Below are 25,802 nucleotides of genomic sequence, written 5' to 3'. Positions count from 1 at the left end.
CTGCAATAAGAAAATGATTAAGGATTTAAATTAAGAAAATAGTTAAGAATTTTGTTTAGAGTTCAATCCTGGTTAAAGCCCTAATAAACAAAAAAAAAGTTCAATCAAATATTTAGTAACCGTTCGAGCCTTTGCACTATTATAGCGAAACTCAGGACTAAGTTGGCGGAGTCCCTTTTAAGACGTATAGACCTGTGCGCCGCTACGCCACGCCGCCGCTGCCGGTAAATTTTACCAAGCGCCGACGCCGAAAGGTAGACCGGCGGCGCGCCGCCGACGCCTGTTTCTCACGCCGACAAGTCGCGAACTCGAAAATCGTTGAATCATAATTTTATCCACAAATCTAGGAACATTGTCTATGGTCCGAATATACGACATTAACTGATTCATTATTTATCACATATTGCTCTTTAATTGGTATTAGTGGTTGTGAATTAGATCACAAAATTAACAAAGTCGTGATAGTTTCTCGAAAATTATTACACGACACTCGGAATATAATTGATGGATTCATTCTTGCTTCGTCAACTGGTTATGATTGCGAGTATATAAGGTACAATTCACCATTCGTGCGCGTGGAATGGTCCACAAATTCAAAAAAAACACTTCCACATTCAAAATATTGTTAATGAAATTTACGATTATGTGCCTGTGAATCTTTGCACGTAGTCAATTTCACTGGAACGTAGTGTTATTATTCATTGATTTTTTAACCGATTCATGATTCCTAATATACTAGACACGATTCACCAGTCGAGCTCGTGAAACTGTTCATGATATATTTCATGAAGTAATTAATTTTCCACATAATCTTAATATACTTACGTGAACAATTACAAGGAACTCAGACTATTATTCATGGATTATTCGCTCTGCTCTTTGGTTTTGAAATTTCTATGTGAGTTATTGTATACAACTGCTAGCAACCAGTCTCATAGGCGCGAGTATTAGATACAAGGAAACTACTAGGACATGTAACCCTGCTATTCTTTCGTTAAGATTCAGTGTAATGTTCGGAATTAAATGAAATTGCGCTGAGCACCAAAAATACATTACTTAGCCACAATTCATGTCCGTGAAATAATTAAGAAAACTATAAGACACGTGACTCTGTGTAAAAAATCCGACGGTAAGCTCAAGACTAAAGTATCACGATAACACGACGAGAACTTACGAAAATCGTTGCACATCGTTCAATTCTTGACTTTTTAGTCAATAAAGTTAATACAAATCAATGTTTCATCAAGTTATGAACTAGAATCACAGACTAACAGACATAACACTATGAGGGAATTCCCTCAAAAAACATCGATCCGACAATTTTCCCTAGGTCACTAGTCAAGGGTAAGAATTTTACCCCAAAATACTCACAGCAAAATAATTTTGTCACACGAAAATATGCTCACACCGCATCTACCATAGTTTGGTTGTTGCGGTGGCTAACAAAAACAATATTTAACGCCTTCTCTAGGATTGTGCATAAGATGTTCGGTTTGTTTATTTGGTGTCCCCCATGCAGTTTAATGTGAGGATATTTATTTTGCTGCTTTAAAAATGTGCACGTAAGTCTATCTACAGATGAAACGGGCAATAAATTATTCATCGTGTGATCTAGCCCCACTCAGGAAAGATTTTCAATGTCAGTTGCATCAGCCCGGCATCACAGACAAATAAGACGTAACACGAAATGAATTTTCATCACTTGGAGAAAAAACGGTCGATTTAAATTACAAAAAATGCACCATATCAGCGAGCGTGGCGTTAGTGAAGAGAATTCAACACAGAGCTAGTTACTTAGTTTCCGCACCCGCCCGAAAACGTACACGTCTGTTTAATCTCAAAACAAACAAAATGGGCCGGAAATGTGAAATTCATTCTTCTCGAAGTGCCCAAGGCGGGAGTTGTTAACAATCATTTGTTAAGTTAGATCCCGATCGGCGACTAAGCCCATAATAGGTTGTTAGTAATTTAATTGATTCGGTGTATCGAACAGGTATGGGAAAAATACATTCGAAATTCATTCATCTGTATTCATCTTCTGATACATCTCATGCTACCAACCGTTGTGTTTGTCTCACGAAGTAAACGCCAGGAAGTATACACTGAGCTTGTCGCAAAGCTCATTAGCGATAGCAGCTGTGCGGCATTCAATTGACTCCCGTTCGTTCTAAGTCAGAGAGCCTCTCATTCTCTCAATATTTTCTAAGAATGATGTTTGGATGTGAGTGAATCAGATTGGAATATTATTGTTTTGGTTTGCGAGCCACTCGATGAGTCTAATCTTGATTCAATCATCATATCCAATCATTGAATCGTTCAATCCTTATCCTTTATATCCTTTGTAGAGGTAATATATGGGTAGAAGTGCAAAGGTAAAATAGCTCAAGATGCAGGATTTTAAATTTTTACATACGCAAGCTTATCGTTTAACGGCTAGACCTACAAGTTACTGACTTTATTTCTTCTGTATCATGTTGAAGTACTTTTTACTATTTCAGTAAGGGAACCGAGGGCAAGTCCGACACCCTAAGCGCAATCATTTTTCTAAAATACCACGAAGCTCCAAAAATTGTATATTCTGTGCATAATCCTTGTTTAGATGGTTCTTAACGAGATATAATTTTTTCAGTGTTTCAAAAAATTGGATTCATTAAAAATTATTGGTTGCCTAAAGGAGAAAAATAACATTTTAAAAACGCTGCGGGTAAGACCGACACCCCGAAGTGGCAAGAGCGACACCCTTGTTAGCTTTCTTTTTGTCCAATTTTTTCATTAAAAATGTGTTGTGTATGAGTGATAAAGTGTAATTATGTGTATATGAGTATGTGTGATGCAAATGCATGCTTTCTGGAATATCATCGCGTAGCAAGAGGAAAAGCATACGATGTGTGAATAAATGTGGTGTGAATAAATAATGTTCAACACTTGGTTTTCCCCATTAATCTTTTCTAGCTCTATTACCGCTTATGAAGCCATTCTAAGGTGTCGGGCTTACCCACGGTGTCGGACATGCCCCCGATTCCTCTATTCATTAATCTGTCTATCTTTTGTGCAGTTAAAATATTATCGTTACTGTTGAAAACTGGAAAATCCTATCAGCGACAATTTTTTTTTCTCTTTTGTTCAATGCTAATTCACGACGTCGGGAGTAGTGTGTTCCATTGCTAAAAACAAAAGAAAATACGATTGTGTCTGGTTGGATTTTCCAGTTTTCAACTACAACCACAATATTAAACAATGGCTTTGGATATCATGACGCACATGACATTCAAGGTTATAAAGTTCAAAAATAGTGTACGAGGTGTTATAACGACCAAAGGGTAAATTTGAAAAAAAAATCCATCAAAACATCTAAAATGATCCCAACGGAACATACCTGTAAATCTTAGTCAAACCAGCCACAATCAGTTTTAAATGAAACAATGAGCCGCGATCGGTTGTTTTATTTGATTCGAAATTCTGACAGAAACCTCAAGCCAGCTTAAATTCTGAATGTCCTTTACTGGAATGAAACCAGCTTCTTCGGTAACTACCGATCTAGCCAACCCCATATAGTTTAAAAACTCTTTAATCGCGTATAAACACCCTTAATTGCTAAATTGGACAATATCTTTTGACAAACTGAGTTTTATTGGATTCTGAGATGATTATGACTTTCATTGGTTTAGTTTTCGATAAAAATACACTAAAAAATCAGTTTGGACAAGGAAAAGTTTGTTTCAAATAACTTTTTACATTTCTTACAAAAGAAATGTGTAGGATTCGCTCAAACTTTGAAAACTTTTTCCGAGGCCCGGAGGGCCGAGTCTCATATACCAATCGACTCAGCTCGACAAATTGAGATAATGTCTGTATGTGTGTGTGTGTATGTGTGTATGTATGTATGTACAAAATGTCATGTAATTATCTCAGCAATGGCTGAACCGATCTTAATAAAACTAGTTTCAAATGAAAGGCCTAACGTTGCCATTTGACACAGTTATTTTTGATTTTCGATATGTTGTTTACTTTCTGAGACATGGGCGATTTTGTCAAAACACAGCAGGTTTTTCGCAAATAACTTTCGAACAATACAGTATTGTCTTACAAGCTGCACAAAAATAGAACGCTTTTAAAAATACCTTTCTAACAAGCTATAGAAAATCCGTACACAAGCGGCGGAGATATTAAACATTTTGTATTTTTAGTCCTTGCTTACCAATTTCCACTAACTAAAAATGAGATTGTTTCATACAGAGTATTGCTTTACTGGCGTTTTAGGGGCAAAACTAAACCGATTTTGAATATCGTGGTATGAAAACACATCTACGTGATTCAAGGAATTCGATGTTAAGAACATTTTGTGAATTACTTTTATAATAAATTAACTATTTCTCAAAAATCAATATATAAGTTCATTTCAAAGACAACATAATGTGTTGATAAAGAGACAGTGAGTTCTACACCCAAAACGCGAACCGTATGAATTACATGCGAATAAGCATGATTCTAATGAGAATTTTGCATTGTAACTGGTATAATGCATATAAAGCGATATTGGTCGGGGACAAAAATGCATTAAGGCGATTACACCACAAAAACTTACACAAACCCACGGTTGGGAATGTATTAGTGAATTTAACTATCGGAGTATTAGTATTAAAATGACTCCGCACTAATACACATGTAAAGGACATCTCCACTCGGATACATGTGCGCTCTGAAAATACTAATGCACGCTCAACGACCTGTTTCCTTTTCGCCTTTCTACTGATCACATGCTGCATATTGGAGAGAACAGTTTATAGCATCATCAAATTGGTGGGGTGGGTGATGATTATGTGTTGATAATATGTTGAGCTTTCGGCGTTCTCTCAACCCTAAATTTACCAGCGATATGCGAGTTCTAGCCACTAGATAAGTTCATAAATGTTAATAACGGTTAATGATTATTTAAGCGCACTACACGCAGGAGAAAGTTACCTATATGGGAACATTGGCTAACAAGTTATTTCAACATTTCTCGACAAACATATGATTACGGCCTAAAAGCCAACTGTTAAAATCCACTTTGAATGGAAAATCCGGACAAACCGTTACACGCCAATCACAGATGTTGGTAGTAAACGAAAGAGAAAAGTTTTCTCTTTCATAAACTGTTGTGAACTATGTTTGACTAGTAACGGTTTGTCTGGAATTTCCATTCAAAGTGGATTTTGACAGTTGGCTTTTAGGCCGTAATCATATGTTTGTCGAGATTTGTCTGATAGAAGCCGTCCGCCAATCATTTTTGGCACTCCTCATATCAACAGTACTATCAGGTGATATCATATCAGTATTTCGCAGTAAAAGTATCTAGGTTTAAATTACCATAAACTAGGGTGAAGTGCCTATTTTCACCATACTAAGGAGGGCGCCGCACTGATTCATTAATTACTCGGCCTACAAACAATGGAATGCGTACAAATTGGCATCAACAGCTTTGCTTCGTTGTTAAGTACCAAGATAATAACATACATGCGCTGAAAACAGTGAAATTCTCGTGTTTGAGCGCAACGAAAACACGAACCGAGTGCCCCTATTGTTACGCTACCATTTGATTCAATGCGTTAAACAAAGATGGCAGACACTGCTCTAACCAAAGGCTTCAAATGGGTAGCGTGATAATAGAAACATAGCGATAATGGGCTCATCACCCTATAAGGGCAGAGATGACATGGTTTTGCACTTTTGAGCAACAGTGGCAGTTACTCATTTCAGTTTTTATTATTTTCAGAACATGCGAATCCAGCGCACATCATACCCCTGGTCAACGATCATCGCAAATCAATCTGAGCACAAATCATTTTCTTCCGCTCTTCTCAAAAATGATAACACCAAAAACCAAAATTCCAACTCAGGACAACAAAAAACCAGTTCTGGCAAGTTCAAAAAGACCAATGACGAAGACGTTTCTATTAAAAATCACATTTCGAAAATGCAAATTAACAATAATGAAGGGAAAAGGAACAAATATCCGGAAGAATCAGACGAAGAACCAGAAGAAACCCAACCGTTGAATGTAAATTTGAGTCCGACGAAGACGAGTATTTCGTAGGGGATGAGATAAATTTTCAAATAGCCGGATCCGAAAAGGCAAAGAGATAAACAACTTTATTCCTTACATAACCATTTCGACTACAAAGGGCGAAATGAAATTTTTGATAGACACAGGCGCTAACAAAAATTACATATCACCCGAACATGTTAATTTAGAAAACGCGAAAAAAGAAAAAGGCCTCAAGGTAACCAACATCAACGGCACCTTCGAGATCAAACAGTCCGTATCGTTTGATCCGTTTTCAATAAAGAAAAAAATAAAATTTTATGTTTTTAAATTCCACCAGTTCTTTGACGGACTGATTAGGTATGAATCGCTGCGCGATCTGAACGCTCAACTAGACACCGGAAAAAATAAATTAAAAATTGGCAGGAAAACTATTGAATTGAAGAAACGATTTCCTGAAACACAGAAAATTAATCTCAATGAACAGAAAGTACAGTTCATCAAGATTAAAACAGTGAACGAAGGAGATTTTATTATAGGGGAAGAGAGAAACATGGGAGACTTTTCTATCCTGCCTGGTATCTATAACAGTAAAAATAACTCCGCTTTCGTAGCTGTGGAAAATCACAGGAAATCTAATCTGGAAATCAACGTCAATGAAACCAGTTTTGAAAATGATGAATTCCTAGAAACTCAAGGACCAAAATTTTGCGCGAAAAACAAATTCAAAATACAAGACGATTCTCTAAACAAATTGGAAAAGGAAGCTTTAGAAAAAATAATCTCCGATAATTCCGAAACCTTATATTTCGAAGAAGAGAAATTGTCATTCACTCATCGGATTAAACATAAAATCAGAACGGTAGATAATATCCCCATTCACACAAAATCATATCGCTACCCGCAAATATTCGAAAGCGAGGTGCAAAAACAAATACAAAAGATGCTTAAGGACGGGATCATTAGAGAATCCATATCGCCTTATACGTCACCCGTATGGGTAGTACCCAAAAAGGTCGACGCATCTGGAGTAAAAAAGTTTCGATTGGTCATCGACTATCACAAACTTAATGAGAAAACCATTTCCGACAGATATCCAATACCGGATATCACGGAAATATTAGACAAACTCGGTAGAGCAACCTATTTCTCTACCATCGACTTGGTCTCCGGATTTCACCAAATCCAACTAGATAAAAATGATTTTGAGAAAACGGCTTTCTCTGCGAGTTCTGGAAAGTACGAATTCACTAGAATGCCGTTTGGCCTTAAGAACGCCCCTGCGACATTTCAAAGGGTTATGGACGCCGTTCTTCAGGAATTTATTGGAATATGTTGTCTGGTATACATGGACGACATAATAATCTTTTCCAGCTCATTCGAAGAACATGTTAAAGATATTAAGAGAGTACTTCAAAAGCTGAAAAAATGCCTAAAAATACAGTTGGATAAATGTTATTTTTTTAGACGGGAAGTTCAATTCTTAGGACACACCGTTACCGAAAATGGAGTCAAACCAAATAGCGACAAAATCGAAGTGATTAAAAATTGGCCTATCCCGAAGAATGAAAAAGAGCTCAAACAATTTCTGGGAACTATCGGCTACTACCGCCGCTTTATTAAAGTCTTTGCTAAAATGGTAAAACCCCTTACACAACTACTGCGAAGTGATACCGACTTTACATTCACCCCAGAAATAATTCAATGCTTCGAAAAATGCAAATCCCTTTTAACCATGGACCCCATTTTGGCCTACCCTGACTTCGAAAAAGAATTCATCCTTACAACAGATGCGAGCGACTTCGCGATCGGAGCAGTCCCATCACAGGGACAAATTGGCAAAGACCGCCCTATCGCCTACGCATCTAGGACACTTAGCAAAGCCGAAGAAAATTACTGTACCACGGAAAAAGAACTCTTAGCCATCATATGGGCAGTGAAACATTTCCGCCCCTATCTCTACGGCAGACGTTTTAAACTAAACACAGATCACCAGCCTCTCATTTATTCCATGACCTGCGCGAACCCCAAAATTATACGGTGGAAATTAGACTTAAGTGAATTTGATTTCGAAATAATTTATAAACCGGGCAGAGAAAACGTCGTTGCAGATGCCCTCTCCAGACTTAAACCGACCGATATAAATGCTAATAGTCAAAACAACGTGGAGGACAACGAGAACGAAGATGTAAACGAGAGCGATGGAGAGACAGTGCACTCAGCAGACACTAGCGACAACCATTATATCTGGACAACTGAAAAACCGATTAACATGTTCAAACCCCAACTAATTTTCAAAATCTCACGAAGCGACATCGAAGCTCACGAAGAAGTCTTCCCTAAATATCACAGATTCACCATCTGTAAACCGGACTATAATGAAGAATCTCTTGTCAAAATTCTTAAAGGAAAGCTCAACCCAAAAGGCGTTAATTGCATCTATTGCCCCATATCACTAACCCAACTAATCCAAGAAACGTACAGAAAACACTTTTCTCATGCTAAAATCTTCAAGATCTTTATTTCACAGGAACTCTTACAGGACGTCAGGTTACCAGAGGAACAAGACGAAATCGTGCGGAAGGTGCACGAGTACGCACACAGAGGAACGAAAGAAAATAAACAACAAATCCTTTCGGATTATTTTTTCCCGGAAATTGACAAAAAGCTAAAAATTTTCATTAACAACTGTCTTATCTGCAAGAAATGCAAATACGACAGGAAACCTCCATAATTAATACAAAAAACGAATGACACAAATCATCCTTTCCAAAAGATTCATATCGACATTTTTTTCATCAAAGGCAGAAAAATGCTAACAGTAGTCGACGCGTTTTCAAAATTTGCAAACGTGATACCTCTTGAAACCAGAACAATCATTGATCTTAAAAGAGCAATCACGGAGCACATTCGAGTTTTTGGCAGACCGGAAGTAATAGTTTGCGATCAAGAGCCTGGTTTCACTTCAATAGATTTTATCGGTTTTCTCCAGGACCTAAACATTGAATTACACCACGCGAGTTCTAGTAACTCTAACGGAATAGTGGAACGATTCCACTCGACGCTAATCGAATTATTCAGGACCATGAATCACAAACACACTGACTTGGAACTCAATGACAGAATAAACATTTTGGCCGACTTGTACAATAACACGATACGTTCTGCTACAGGTTTTAAACCCCGTCAGGTAATCTTCAATTACCAGAACAAAACGAACGCTGACGACATATATCAAAAATATCAAAAGATCCAATCGGCTATTTTAGTAATGATGGAGAAAAGAAAAAAACAAGTAGAAGAGGAGAACAAGAGGAAATCATTACCAAAACAGCTAGACCAGGGCAAAGACGTATACGTTAAAGTCGCTCAACGAATTACAAAAGACAAAGAACCTTACAAAATCTCTAGAGTACAAGAAAATAACGAGCTAACTTTCAAAGATTCGTTCGGAGTAAAAATTCACAAAAAAAGAATTAAGAAGTAATTTTCTTGGCCTCTTTTCAGACTTGTACGACTGATTACTGCAACGACTTATCATGACGTATCAACAAAAAATGGGCTACTTACAATCAAACTAGATACAGTTAGGATAAGAGTAGGTTACGAGAGACTTATCCATAAAATTGATCTCGACGATATCAGGCAAAACATCAACTACATAGAGACCCTAGCAACGAAACTTAATATCACAGACCATTTAGAACAAACCCTTCAGTTTAAAATTAGAAAAGCGCACGAAAAGCTGACCGGCTTCTATCCTAGAAGACTTAAAAGAGGACTCGTAAATGCTTTAGGTAAAGTTATAAAATTTGTAGCAGGTAACCCAGATCAGGAAGATCTATATTATATTATATTGTCTTCGAATTAATAAATTTTCGTACAGACTGAAATACTATACTAACTTAAACCTATTTTCACTTTGAACATTTCTCTACTTAAGTTAAAGTCGAAATGATAAAAAACGCTATTGAAGAGCTGACAGCAAACATCCACCGGGTTATTCTGGCCGTACTGCGTGCGATGAGTAGAGCGCCGAAAGAAGTCCATTCTCCGCAGAGACCTACCAGGAACGTTGAAGTCCAGCTTAGCGAGAAGCAGAGGGCAGTCAATGTTGTCAGCGAGAAGATCGAACACAAAAAGTCGCTGCAGAAAAACTCTCCTGTTTCGTAGCGTAGGCAGGTTGATAAGAGCACAACGATGCTCATACGGTGGTAGTTCAAATCGATTTCGCCAGGGAAGCCGTCGAAGGGCATACCGGACGAAGCTCTTTTGCACCCGTTCTATGCGATTAATGTGTACGGTGTGATACGGGGCCCAAACGATAACTCCATACTCTAGAATGCTGCGTACCAGACTGATGTACAGTGCCTTCAGGCAGTAGACGTCGTTGAAATCTTGGGTGTTTCGTTTGATGAGTCCTAGTACTGCAAAGGCTTTAGCAGTAACTGCATTGAAGTGTTCGATGAAACGTAGCTTACGGTCAAGTATAACACCAAGGTCCTTGATTGATGAAACTCGTTTTACTGGGGCAGCGCTCACTGCATACTCAAACGTAATTGGCGAGAGTATTCGTGTGAATGTGATTATGTTGCATTTCTGAATGTTTATAGTCATTCCGTTTCTATCACACCAACTCATGATCCTATCTATGTCCATCTGAAGTGCACAACAATCTACCAGAGTTGTTATGATGCGATAAATTTTCAGATCATCTGCGTACATCACCTTACACGATGTCAATTCGCTGCAAATGTCATTCACAAAGAGCACGAAGAGAAGAGGTCCAAGGTGACTCCCTTGAGGTACACCCGATGTGATGTCGAATGGGTCTGAAAGTACAGTTCCAAGTCGCACAGATGCACTGCGGTTTGTAAGGTACGAGAAGATCCAATTGGTCAGCCAGTCCGGAAATCCGATTCGCCTCAACTTTTCAACAGCTAGCTGATGAGGAAGGCGATCGAAGGCTTTGGAGAAATCAACATACACTGCATCAATTTGTTGTCGTTTCTCTAATTTATCAATCAGCGTTGACACATAGCTCATTAAGTTCGTCGTTGTTGAGCGCTTTCTAAAAAACCCATGCTGATCTGTAGTGATGATGTGTTTTACTGCAGGGTAGAGAATATCTAACAGCATACTTTCAAAAACTTTTGGGAGGCAGCTCAGGATTGAAATTCCTCTGTAATTTATGACGTCATGGACGTTACCGGCTTTATGAATTGGTGTTATTAAAGCCTCCTTCCACTTGGCGGGAAAAATACTTTCACCGAGAGAGCGATTGAAAAGCATGGATATCGGTACAGCTAACGATGAAGAGCATTCCTTGACAAAACATGGTTGTATTCCGTCCGATCCTGGTCCCTTTGAACCGTCAACACCACGTAGATTGGTGTACACTTCGCGTTCGGTGAAAGATGTTACAGGCAAATTCAAGGAGAACGTCGGCAGACTACTCAGGTACGATTCAGACAAAGGTGGTGGGTTATTACTTAGCACACTTTGAAAGAAAGACGAGAATAGATTTGCTGACTCTGCAGGTGTCGTTGAGGTCCTGTCACGGTAGTTCACGTTTTCAGGAAAACCACGGGTGGATGTTTTGGTCCGCAAATAAGCCCAAAATTGCTTCGGCTCGTCCTTCATGTTACTCTCAAGTCGTGAAATGTATGATTGAAAGCAAGATGCATTCAATGATTGAAATTGTCGCTCTAAATCTCGCACAAACGATTTATCATCTTCACCTCTTTTCCGGAAAAATCGTTTACGAGCCTTCCTTAACCGATTTCGCAGATTGCGCAGCTCATCGTTCCACCAGGGGCGTTTATTTGTGCAACGGCGCTTTCGTCTTCTCAGAGGCACGTGTTGTTGAAAAATTAAGTCCAATTCGCGATAAAACCTGTCCACAGCCTCGTCGAGAGTACCCAGTGATAATATTTCAATCCAATTGATGTTTGAGATTCTCGCATTTAGCTCGTCATAATCGCATTGATTAAAATCATACCACACATCTACATCGTCAATCACTGGTGAACCGTAAAGAGTCTTAATGGTCAAAACAAACGGATGATGATGACGATCCAATTTCATTAGCGGTACGGGTGGTTCTATGACTTCAATATCACTGGCACTACTTACAAAGGCTAAATCAAGTAATCTTCCATTGTCATTCGTCAGGTAGTTTACTTGTTGTAAACCAGAAGCGATCATAGTTTCGACTAACAACAGCTCGTGCTCAGAGGATGCATTATTAGGGATAAAGCATCCGATTTCGTCATCAAAACTCCAGCGTAGCAACGGTAAATTATAATCACCGAGAACAACAACCCTAGTACGATCATCAATGTGATTGAGCAGCTTATCCACACAGGCGGCATGCTGCTCATATAAAGCGAACTCGGAATTTGGTGGTAGGTAAATCACACAAATAACGATAGATACGGTCCCACATGTGACTCGAACGGCAATCTGCTCTAGAGACTCAGCCCCATCGATAGCTACAATATTGCTTCGATTGTTTTTCTTTATGCCTATCAAAACACCACCACCACGACTGTGCCGGCTTGTGGAAGAATTTCGATCACAACGATATATTGCATACTCATCGGTCAGCTCAGTATTAAGTATATTGTCGTTGAGCCATGTTTCGGTAAACACCACAACGTCATAATCAGTAGTCGAAAGGGCTCCGAAGAGTTGCCGGGTCTATGACCGGAAACCTCTTGTGTTCTGATAAAAGATTGTGAATGGGCGTTTTGTTTCGTTATCGGTAGTCGGGTCGGATTCAGAGCTCTGTGATTTTAATTGCGAGTGTACCGTCTGATTAGTGTTAGCCATTGGCGAGATACATGCAGTGAGCGGGGTGGTGCTGATTGTTGTTGTTATTTCATATCTGCTGTTGTGATTGAAACCGAAACGTAGATCGCGTGTGAAAATCAAACTCACGGAAGATTATTCCCTTCTGCCAGGGGGATTTTAACAGGGAGACCGTTTTCAGCTGTAATCCAACTCCGACTTTGAACGACACGAAGGAAAGTTCTTCAAGATTTTTGCCCTTGGGAACTAACTTACGGACGTCAACAGTCTCGCTGGTGTTGAGGTTTTGCTGCACTAAATTTCGTATGTCTTCCTCTGTAGCCTTCGGGTCAAAACCAGACAGGTAAAGCCAAAACAATTCTTCGCCTGATTTTTTTACTGCCAGTGGAATTTTCACGTTGGAATCGATGTCTTTGGTGCCTTCATTAACGTTAGGAGAGGACTGATCACAATCGCCCTCCAAGCGGGGACGTTTTCGGGAGCTGCTGGAGCTACCCTTACGGCCGATTTTTTCGTTTAGCACGGCTGGAATGTGCTGCAAAATTTTATTTAATTTCGTGCTATTCTGCTCCATCTCATTCCTAAGCTCCAACAGTGCCTTATTGTGTTCCACACTAATGGCGTCCATGGCATTGTTGGTTGATGAGATGGTTTGCCGGAAAGTAGCATTTTGCATCATTTTCGAACAGGCATTGCACATCCAGAATAGGTTGGAAGACTTTGCGATTGAATCGCGTATGACAGTAGATTGTTTTACACACTTTAGATGGAATGAAGATGTACAAAATCCACTGCATACGATTTCATCTGCTTTATCCAATTCGCAAGTGCAAGCAAAACAAACCGAAGAGGCATCCATTGTTTAAACTTACTCAGGAAAAAGCAGAAATATATTTTCGTTGAATTCGTTTAATTTGCGGCTCGGGACAAGTGTACTCCAGATGTGACGGACGTAGTACAGGTTGAGGCGTAGGACTTGAACGTCAAGTCTAGAGTTAATTAATCAAAATTTTGAAATACTGGAACATATCAGCAATAAAATTATAGAAAACCAGTCAAAACAGATCAAAATCAATAATTTACTTCAATCCACGGTCAACAAAGTTTCGAAAACATTGAGATCAATCAAAATACAAATCGATCAAGACAATTTAAAACTTACAAAAGATCTCGAACAGATTAACCTCATTTTGAACCTAGATATATTGATTAAAACACTAGAAGACCTAGAAGAACAGATAGTTTTTTCGAAATCGAATCATTTAAACAGAAACATTTTGAGCCTAAATGACAGAGAGTATATTTGGAAAGTTTTAGAAAATCAACAAATTAATATTAAATTTGAGGATGAAATCTATAAATTCGTTCAGTCAATCGCCTCTTTGCAAAATAACCACATCATCATAATCATCAAAATTCCTATAATCGAGCAGAAGCAGTACAGACTGATGCAGCTGGAACCTATCAACACAAACGGAAGTAGAATCGATACGAATATTCGCTATGTGGCCCAGCATCAACACACGTTTTACGAGCAAAAGGAAAGGTGTTTTATCTGTGACAATAGCTATCCACTGAACGATGAATGCGTCTTCAACATACTCACCAACCAGAAGGCCAGATGTTCAACGTACAATCAACCAGACCAACCAATCATCAAGGAAATTAGTCTCGGAACCATACTTGTCGACACAGACAAAACAGTTTACATCGAGGACTCATGCGGCGACTCACGCATCATAGCAACACCAACAATAATCGAAACAGGTAACTGCACAATTACAGTGCAGAACTTTACATTTAAAAGTAACCCCAGACAGACCGAACAGTACGAAATTCTTACACCAATCTTCGGCAAAGAGATAATAGTAACCAAGCAAAGGACGGACTCGGAAGAGTTGCACCAGATGAATATCAACAATTTGGAGGAAATCAAAAACCTTAAAATCCACATGACCAGCTCCCAGACACTTGGAGGAATATTTATGGCCTCTCTTGTGTCGTTACCACTAATCATCTTCTGCATTCGTAGATACAAAAACCAGAACAGGAAACAACCTCACCCAGCCAAGGAGGAGGACACAGTCACTCTACACACCTCAAGAAGTAACCCGGAGCCAACAGATGAGCATCTAAGGGAAACAATAGTTAACCAGCAGAAGGAAAAATCACCTAGTTTGGCAAAATCATTTTTCCCAACCAAATTCACGTTCATCGACGGATCAACAAAGTCAACCGAGGACGCCTGACACTTAGGGGGAGACGTTACGACGGTTCCCGCCACCTGCCAACATCAACACATCCACCAGAGCCCATAGCAACAACAGGTATCCAGGCCAAGCCCAGTGCACGCGCGAGGATAAGCGATGAGCTACGCAAGTTTCACCTGACGTGGGAACGGCGGAATCACGCCACCCGGAGGAACGCCGATTCAGCAGGTTCAACTAATAAAAGGCGATTGACGAGTTTATTATATTTAGTTTATAAGGTGACAGTGTAGAATCTAGATTAGTTTTTCGAATAAAAGTTTTTTTATATAAAGTCTCGGCATTAAGGCTTAGCTTATATATATATATATATATATATATATATATATATATATATATATATATATATATATATATATATATATATATATATATATATATATATATATATATATATATATATATATATATATATATATATATATATATATATATATATATATATATATATATATATATATATATATATATATATATATATATATATATATATATATATATATATATATATATATATATATATATATATATATATATATATATATATATATATATATATATATATATATATATATATATATATATATATATATATATATATATATATATATATATATATATATATATATATATATATATATATATATATATATATATATATATATATATATATATATATATATATATATATATATATATATATATATATATATATATATATATATATATATATATATATAGGGAGCACTGGTTGCTCACAGTAGATAAGAAATTGAGTTCATTTAATGACATTAGGTTAAGCAAATTTGAATATTAATGTTCTACAATTTGAATTCTCTTTAGTATTAATCATTCCGGCTACCTTGGAATATCTAAGAAATTTCAAAACTATGTACAGCTATTTACAAATTTTTATAATGCTCTTCTTGTTGAACTACAGCATGTGACTGCTCAAATCCATTTTGCCGACAGAGGTTCGACTAAAATCCAAAGTCTCGAACTAGCCTTGCAGTTGGCACGATGCAGTTGTGCGAGCATTGAAGAATAGTGGTGAGTCTCGTAGTGAACCGGAAAACAAAGGACCAGGTAGATCATTCGGGGAGATTGTACGTATTGGAATTGCAATTACCTTTAATTTATTCCAATGCACCTCGAGCGACATTGCTCTAGTTGTCCTTTTGAAGTTGGTAAACCGGTGTATCAGGATCATTTGATAGAGGAAGTAGAGCTATTTTAGAGACGGGACGAACGATGTTTTCTGCAGATTGCGTTTTGAGCGTTACGACGCGTGTAATTCCATCATCTCCTGGGTGAATCGTGACGATTTTGGCAAGCGGTCACTGTGACGGTGGCAAATTTTCATCCTTCAGAATAACAACTCTTCCTGGCTGAATGTCGACTGGTGGGTTGCATCCCTTGGAAGCTCTTGTCTGAAGTTGTTGAATATACTCCGGATACCATCGCGACCAAATTCGATGAAAGTGTTTTTGGGTTTGTTGCCAATGTGATAAGCGGTTATCTGGTGTGTTTTTGTAACTGGGCTCGGGGACAGATTGGAAACTGGATCCAATAAGGAAGTGACCTGGTGTTAAAACTTCAGCATCTGCGGGATCTGATGGCAATTGTGTCAACGGCCGAGAGTTTAAACACATTTCAACTTGTGCTAGGAGGGTGAGCATATCTTCGTAGAGAAGCGTAACGTTTGCCATTTCCTTCAGAAGGTGGGTTTTGGCAGACTTTACTGCGGCCTCCCACAGCCCGCCAAAATGGGGCGGTCTGGGTGGAATAAAACGCCAACGTATTTCGTTATTGCCACACCAACTAAAAATCTGGTTCCGGTCAGTTTGGTCAATTTTCAGCATTCTGTAGATCCGATGCAGCTCATGCGACGCACCCTTAAGGGCTGTTCTGTTATCCGAATTAAGTTCGATGATTTTTCCCCGCCGTGAAACTAACCGACGCAGTGCTGAGAGAAATGCAGCTGTCGATAAGTCACTAACGAGCTCGATATGGACAGCTCGTGTAGCGAAACAAATAAAGATGGCTACGTAAACCTTTCGCGGGCCTTGCTTTCGGACAACGGATTTTACATACAATGGTCCGCAATAATCCACCCCACAAACGGAAAAGGGCCGGGTAGGCGAGACTCTGGAAGCTAGTAAGTCGGCGATGCTCTGCTGGACCAGAATTGGTTTAGCTCGGAAGCAAGTGATGCATTTGTGGTAGGTTTTTCTGACTAGGTTACGACCACCCAAGATCCAAAACTTCGAACGTAGCGTAGTTAACATTAACTGTGGCCCTGCATGAAGAAGAGCCTTGTGGCATTGGTTGGCTAATAATGTAGAAAGTGGATGCTTGGACAAAAGCAGGATAGGATGCTTGGCGGAATCTGAAATGTTTGCATAGCGCAGCCTTCCGCCGACACGTAGAACTCCGTTATGATCAATAATTGGGCTGAGAAATTTCAATATTGAGGTCTTGCAGACGCGTTCTCCTTCCGCAACATTGGCTAGTTCTTCAGGGAAGCTTTCACGTTGTGCTAGGCGGCAAAGTGTGACTTCTGCTTGTTGTAGTTCTTCGGAAGCCAACATTGCAATCGAACACCCCGTATCTTCTTCTTGATGTACCCTTGACGTTAGGCAGCGTGCAGTGGCTCGATCACGTAGTTTATTAATAAAGCGCAAACAATATGCAACGATTCGTTTCAACCGCGTGTAGTTGGAGTAACGGGAGAAAAATAGTTCGCAGAAGTTGGTTTCGATAATTGTCATGGCAACGACAGGGACTTTACGGCCTTCCTTTGCTGCTTCAACAGATTCTATATATGACGGAGTACTAGGCCACGTACGAGGAAACGACGACAGCCACGGCGGTCCATACCACCAAAGTAATGAGTTGAGAATCTCGACTGGCGTTAAACCACGGGAAATATGATCCGCTGGGTTGTCATTACCTGGAACATGTCTCCAGTTGCTTATTTCGGTAGCTTGCTGGATCTGGGATACACGGTTGGCCTCGAAAGGTTTCCATCGACTAGGTGATGAATTTAACCAGTGCAGGACTGTAGTGGAATCCGTCCATAAAACAGCACTGAACGGCCTTTTTAATGCTCCGGTGACTTTCTTGTATAGTTGAACCGAAAGACGAGCTGCACAAAGTTCTAGTCTGGCGATAGAGGTTGTGATCGACAACGGTGCAACCTTGGATTTGGATGCAAGTAACTGTACTGAAGTTCCTGATGAATTCTCCGCACGAACATAGCAGCATGCCCCATACGCCTTTTCTGAAGCATCTGCGAAGAAATGCAGCTGGATAATAGGCACATCAGTGCGTGGGACGAATCGAGGCACTCGAACTTGACAAAGTAGGTCGATGGTATTGTGAAATCCCTTCCACTCCTCCTGGATCCTTGCTGGTAATGGTTGGTCCCACCCTAAACGTTGGTTGTTGGAATCTTTCAGTGCCCACAGGCGCTGCATAAAGAGCTTGGTTTTAGTAATTGTGGGCCCAACAAGTCCGAGCGGGTCAAATATTTTTGCGATGTACGACATAACATTTCTTTTAGTTAGGTTGACAGCGGACAATGGAAGCTGTACTTTAAACCCTAGCGTGTCGGAAGCTGGCTCCCATATGAGCCCAAGCGTTGATATAGCTTGCTCGTCTTGTAACTCGCATACAGGTTGGACTGCTCGATCTTCCACTGGAATCTCTTCGAAAATTTCTGGAGCATTTGAAGCCCACTTTTTCAATGCGAAGCCAGCGGATCCTAAAATGTTTGTAACATCTCGACGAAGTTGGCTGGCAGATGGAATGTCATCAGCTCCAGACAGGAACTCGTCTACATAAAAGTCATCGGCAATTGCATCTGCAGCGACGGGGAACGAATCTCTGGCGACGGTGGCCACTTGCTGAATTGTTTTTGTTGCCAGGTATGGAGCTGAAGTTGTCCCGTAGGTGACAGTTTGAAGTTGAAAGGAGGATACTGGCTCGTCTGGACTAGATCGCCACAAAATTCGCTGGAGTTTTTGATCTTTGGGGTGTAAAATAATCTGGCGGCACATTTTCTCAATATTGGACACTAACGCTATTGCTCGTGTGCGGAACCGCATTATCAAGGAAAGCAGGTCGTGCTGCACGACTGGGCCGACTATTAGCATATCGTTTAATGAATATCCGGATGTTGTCTTGCTCGATGCATCAAAGACAACCCTCGTCTTTGTCGTTGTACTGGATGATTTAAAGACCGGGTGGTGAGGCAGGAAACAGTGCGGTTCTGTATTGTCGATCGGTTCAGAAAGCCTCCGCATGTGGCCTAGGTCCTCATATTCCTTCTTAAATCTGCGGTAAGCGTCGTAGACCTCAGGTTCTTTGCTTAAACGACGTTCTAGACTGAAAAATCTTTGTTCGGCGATCGACCGCGATTCACCAAGGACGACATCTGTATTTTCACTTTTGGGTAAGCGGACAATGTACCTTCCTGATGGTTCTTGAGTAATGGTAGTGGCATATATCTCTTCGCAGCGCCTTTCTTCGGGTGAGTGGGCAAGCCCGGAGGACAGGGTCTCCAGTTCCCAAAACTTCTGGATAGCAGTTTCAAGGCGATCGATTTGCGTCGATACATTGCAAACTGGTGGCGTGGTAGATTCCGGAATAACAGTACCAGACATCGTCTACCCAAAGCGGATTTCTACCATGAAGGGTTGATCGGGGCCAAGCAGGACCTTTTTACCAGTGTGCAACATCCAATAGGTTTCTCCTCCAATGATAATGTCAATTCTGCCAGGAACATGAAACTTGGGATCAGCGAGAGGAACATTTGGCAAGTTCCAAAAGCGATGGTCAACGGGCATTGTCGGCAAATCTGCGAGGAGAAATTTCATCTTTGTGGAGAAACGGTTTGTGCGAGATTTTACGGTGGCAGTAACGATACGATTTAGTTTCCTTTGTGACTGACCGATACCAGCGACAGCGACATCAATAATTTCCTGGGGGTTGGAAAGTAACCTGGCGAATTCTTTCGACACGAAATTCGACATTGATGCTGAGTCCAATAGGGCTCTGGCTTGAAACTCTTTGCCTTGATTGTCGACGACATTAACTGCAACGGTCTCTAGCAATACTGTTGCGGAATGCGAGAGGGCTGGTACGCCAACTTCAGCCCTTATGGGGCCAGGCTGAGTGATCGGGGATGTGGCTAACGGAGGAGGCTCTTGGGTTGGCGCTATTACAACTGGGCTGGAGAAGCTTTTCTGGGTTGAAGAGCTTATATGCAGAAGTGTATGGTGCTTTTCGCAGCATGTACGACAGGAATATTTGGAGCTGCATTTCCTGGCTTGATGGTTGGATCGGAAACAATTCCAGTATAGCTTCCGTTGAGATACCAATTCACGACGCTGCTGAATGGACATTTTTGCGAACACAGGACACTGGAATAGGAAATGTCGCTCTGTGCAGAAGAAACAGGAGGGCACATTGCGTGTGGCTTCGGAAGTGGCAGCGTTTACGACAATCTTGGAAGGTAAATTTCTCTTGTTGCTGGATGATGTGCAGGGTACCCGCGATTGACCAATTGGAGGACGTTGTTGTATATCAGTTGCAACAGAGTTGATTATTCGAGCTCGCCGGTATAGAAATTCTATGAGTTCGTCATATTTTACATCGTCATCTTCACTTGTTTTTTCTTCCCACGCACGCAACGTGACTGGATCCAGTTTATTGGTCAGCATGTATACTATCGGTGTATTCCATTACTCGATTGGTTCGTTTAACTTTTCTAGCGTTTTCACGTGTCTTTGAAATTCGTCTACAAGCTCATGTAGCTCGTGAGCAGACTCCCTTTTGATAGGTGCAAGTTGATAGGTGCAAGTTGTCCGGAATAACTGTCGTTTCAGAAATTTGCGGTTATCGTATCTTTTTAACAGAGCATCGACGACAATAGTGTAGTTATCGGCTTCAATGTCCACACTTTCAAAAGGCTTACGAGCAGCTCCCGCTAACGACTGCAGTAAATATTGGAGTTTGACGACTGTTGGGATGTCTGCGTTACTATGTACCATGGAGAAAAACGTGTCTTTGAAGGAAAGCCAGCGAGTGAAGTTCCCGTCAAACTTGGGTAGATCAATTTTCGGCAATCGTAGATGGAATGTAGAAGCAGATGGTTGATGATTGGCGTTGATCGATGCGTTCAGGATCGTTTGATTAGGATCGATTCGTTTGGCCAACAGAAAACCCTTTGCCTCACAATACCTTGTATCAAAATCCGCTCGTTCTATCAGGTTAAATTATAAATTTTCGTAGTCATCCAAACGCTCAAGCTCTGTTTGAACCTCCATAAACTCTTTGTAGACACTGTCTAAAGATTCGATGCGAACTGGTATCTGGCATGCATCCCGTTCTTCGTCGTAACTTTGTATAAACTTGCGAACGGAATCACGTAGAATAAACAATCCCTTTCGCCTCACAGTTAGCTCTAGCAACTTCTTGTCCGATTTTTTGTCTGGCGTTTTGGTTCACTGCTCTCTCGCACTCGAGGTATCAATCAAATCAACACTTACGAACGATTGCGGTTGCTCCTTCCCGACGCGGACGAATACGAGTATCTCCTTCCCGACGCGGACGAATACGAATAGCTCCTTCCCGACGCGGACGAGTACGAAAAATTCCCTTCTCGACGCGGACGAATTCTTCTTACCGGCGGATATTTTTGTAAGTAGCTCACTAATAGTTGTCAAGTAAAATCACTTCAGTTCACAATTGCTACTTTTATTTGTACCGATTTTGATATCTTTGTCACCACACGTGTGTTTAGAGTTACTATGCGATGGTGTGACCAACCACGTTTTATCGAGCAATTACAATCTTCTGACAATAGAACCACCATTCAATTCTATTGTGACTAGTCGTGCACAAACCAATTGAATACAGTAATGGGGCATTTGATACAACGGCACACTAAACTCTTCGATGGGATGTCCTCAGATCCAGTTCGAAGGATCAGATGATAACACCAATGACATATATGCCGGTATCTGAGGGATTACTTCACCGGTTTCGGCGATCGAAGGGATCAGCGTTTCACTGCACTAAGTGACGTGTTGTCTAATAGCACGTGCCCGTGAATTCGACCTGGGTCCAGCTAATTACAAGCTTGCACTTATCTCGTGTTGTGGCAGTCCGGTCTTAGCTTTCCCACTTTCTCACCAAAGTTGTAGAAACGCTTATGTGCTGGATACCTGACTGCACTTGGGTGCATATACTTCCAACTCACGACCTTGCCAAGGTCGTTTTTTCCTCCTTCGGTAGGGAAACTAGGAATAAAAAACAGGCTTTATTGTGCACGACGTATCGGTTTGAAAGTTCAATTTTAACTGTCCTCTTTATTTAAATCATATCCCTGCATCGAGGTTTCGGGTACTCACTACTCACTATATATATATATATATATATATATATATATATATATATATATATATATATATATATATATATATATATATATATATATATATATATATATATATATATATATATATATATATATATATATATATATATATATATATATATATATATATATATATATATATATATATATATATATATATATATATATATATATATATATATATATATATATATATATATATATATATATATATATATATATATATATATATATATATATATATATATATATATATATATATATATATATATATATATATATATATATATATATATATATATATATATATATATATATATATATATATATATATATATATATACATAGAGAGCACTGGTGCTCACAGTAGATAAGAAATTGAGTTCATTTAATGACATTAGGTTAAGCAAATTTGAATATTAATGTTCTACAATTTGAATTCTCTTTAGTATTAATCACCTACTATGTACAAATTTTTACAACAATCGGTTAAGCCGTTTGGGAGTCTATAAATCATATACATACAAACATTGACTTTTATATATATAGATAGATAGATAGATATGTTATTGTGAGTTAGGCTTTCGAAGAATTACAACACTGGAGATGTAAAATTTTTTTATTTTATTTTTGACTATAGAGGTTTTAACCTTAGGGTCATTCGCCTCTTTGTCGGGTTAAAAAACGTCTTTAGAAAAATCTCTAACCCTATGTGCGGGGTTGGGAATTGAACCCAGGTGAGCTGGCAATCGATTTACCAACTACACTATCTCCACCCCCTGTAAAATAATTCTTATTATTAACTCACAAAAATTTTATTAATGATTATGTGCGTATTGCATCACGGAGTGCCGAAAGTTTTTCAGTACCACATTAAAATTTTGTTTTTTTTTAATTGTTCGATTTTTTTTTTTTGGTGAATTTTTTTTGGTGTATCAGTTGAATAGCTGGGACCTTTTAGAAGGCATTCTTATCATGAGCATCCATAATTTCTGAAGAAAATGTCATCGTGCGGCATCTCTCCCATACAATTGGGAGAGATGCCGTATCGAAATTGCGGGTGAGATGCCGCACTCAATGGCGGAGGATACGTAGCTAAAATGTATTTTTTTTCACCTCGGAATATCATTATATGATCATTTGCGTGAGGTATAGATTTTTAATAAGGTATATCCACAAACTACCGGACATAACACAGTGACATATAGGAATATGAGTCTATTTATCTATATATTTAAACGGTCGATATGTATCTAAGATTTAGTTATTTCGGTTAATTCTTTAAAGTTTCAGGCACTAATTTTAGTAAACGCATTGATTTGTAGTGATGTCTATCTTGGAATTAAAATGAAAATTTCTATTTTTTTTCTAGAAATAGTATTACCCCCTTAAGAAAAATGAAGGTGCTGGCCGATTTATAGGTGTAATCAAACTTCATGAAACTCAGCTGAAGACCCCTAATCACAAAAACATCAACGATAGCTAAAAATACTTTTGTACACCATTTTTCAGTTTGTGACCATGGTGCGGCACCTCACCCGCACATGCGACATCTCTCCCGTAATGACCTTTTTTAAAATGTTCATGGAAATTTGATGAATTTTTTTTCATGACAAAAACCATTACACAGTATTGTCGAAACTTGTCGCAATTGATAAAAATGATTTTATCAAATATTGAATGGTTTGCTATGATGCAGGATCGATTTTAGGAAATGTGCAGCATCTCTCCCCAAATTACCCTACACAATAAATAGAGCGTTAGAATAAAACTTTTTAAAACTTATATACAAACAAAGAAATTCGCCTGAATAAGCTATTTGAAATTAATTATTAAAAAATACTTCGTTAAACAATTGCAAATTTCTAGAAAACATAGAGAATATACTATAATTTTGCTGAATAATGTAAATTATTACACTGAAACCTCCATTTACGAACTCTTTTTACGTAATATTCGATTTACGTAACATTTTTTACGACCTAATTCCAAATAACGAACTCTTTTTGAAAAGTTTGAGTTCGTACATTACAGCATGAAGTTATATACTTATGTATTCTTAGTTAATTGTTACTAATATAAGTTGGCATTCTCAGTCTGACCAGCGTAGAGTACGAACGCTTTGTGCACAAGTCTCGCGAGTGAAGGGCTACGAGAATAAAAGCAGTTACTTCGTGAAACAGGCACTGAGAACTGACATACAAGTAAAGTTTTCAACTTGTGTAAGAAATTAAACTGTCGCTTTGAAATGACAACAGCAACTAGCAACTTGCCACTGGTCGGCGCTTCGATCGGCCTGCAATCGCTATACGGGACTTGTATGCAAGCTTGGTTACAATGGTGACTCACGCATGCAAACCTGTATGCGATGGTGATTTTCAACGTATTTTCATTTAAATGTTTACACAGGTTTTTCGGGAAAGTTTGTTCTAGCTTATATGTCTGTTCTCTGTGAAACAGGTCCACTTGCGACCAACAGTGATCATTCCTAAAATTTATATATAAAAAGTGGTAACGGATTATTCGGAAGTTATTGGTGTATTTTTCATGTGAGACGTGTTTAGATGAACACGTGTTTCAACAGCTTAAGAGATACAGGCATCTAACCTCAAAAGTGTGACGGGCTTCGCGAACAGGCATCACACACAATGGTGCTGAATGCTTTCAAACGGGAAGACGAATTCCCCATATTAACAGTTGTGAGAGAAAAATCAGAGGATGTGATTTGTAGTTATAGAAAAAGCTGAAAATTGGTGATGTGGAAGACTCGAAATCCGAAGAAAAAGGTGCAAAAATTGTTCTGAAATAGCGTGGTTTGCGGAAATTTAATAAAGCTCTTACAATATTTAACAGAGCTGGCAGACGGTACAAAAACACGGGTGTCCGAGCATAATGTGTTAAATTTTTGTAAGATCGTTATCTCAGTTCCCGAACTTGCTAACTTATCAGAAAACAAAATACTCGAAGAATTGATAGACCAACATGTAACTAACGTATACCGTATCCAGAAGAAGGTAGGTGGCATTCTCTCACCAACAACCTCCCTCATTCTCACCATTAACAAACCAACTGCTCCTGAGATTGTGCGAGTTGGCTATCTTAAGAAACCAACCCGGAAGTAAGTCACGATAAGTATCTTAAGAAACCAACCCGGAAGTAAGTCGCGGAAATACTATCCCCGCCCTACGCGTTGCTTTAATTGCCTTGAATATGGCCACATTGGTAAAACATGCCTTAAACCTAAAAAGTACAG

At 39.2% G+C, this 25,802-nt stretch overlaps 1 protein-coding gene across 21 annotated transcripts in view; it reads right to left on the bottom strand.

Annotated features, from left to right (window-relative positions):
- Nucleotides 1-25,802, bottom strand: part of LOC131690091 (uncharacterized) — a 547,209-nt gene that overhangs the window by 226,595 nt on the left and 294,812 nt on the right. The window lies entirely within an intron of this gene.

This window comes from Topomyia yanbarensis, chromosome 3 (assembly GCF_030247195.1).
Source record: "Topomyia yanbarensis strain Yona2022 chromosome 3, ASM3024719v1, whole genome shotgun sequence".
NCBI classification, from domain to species: Eukaryota; Metazoa; Arthropoda; class Insecta; order Diptera; family Culicidae; genus Topomyia; species Topomyia yanbarensis.
The sequence above is the reverse complement of the archived record's forward strand: the minus strand, read 5'-3'. Positions and strand labels throughout refer to the sequence as shown.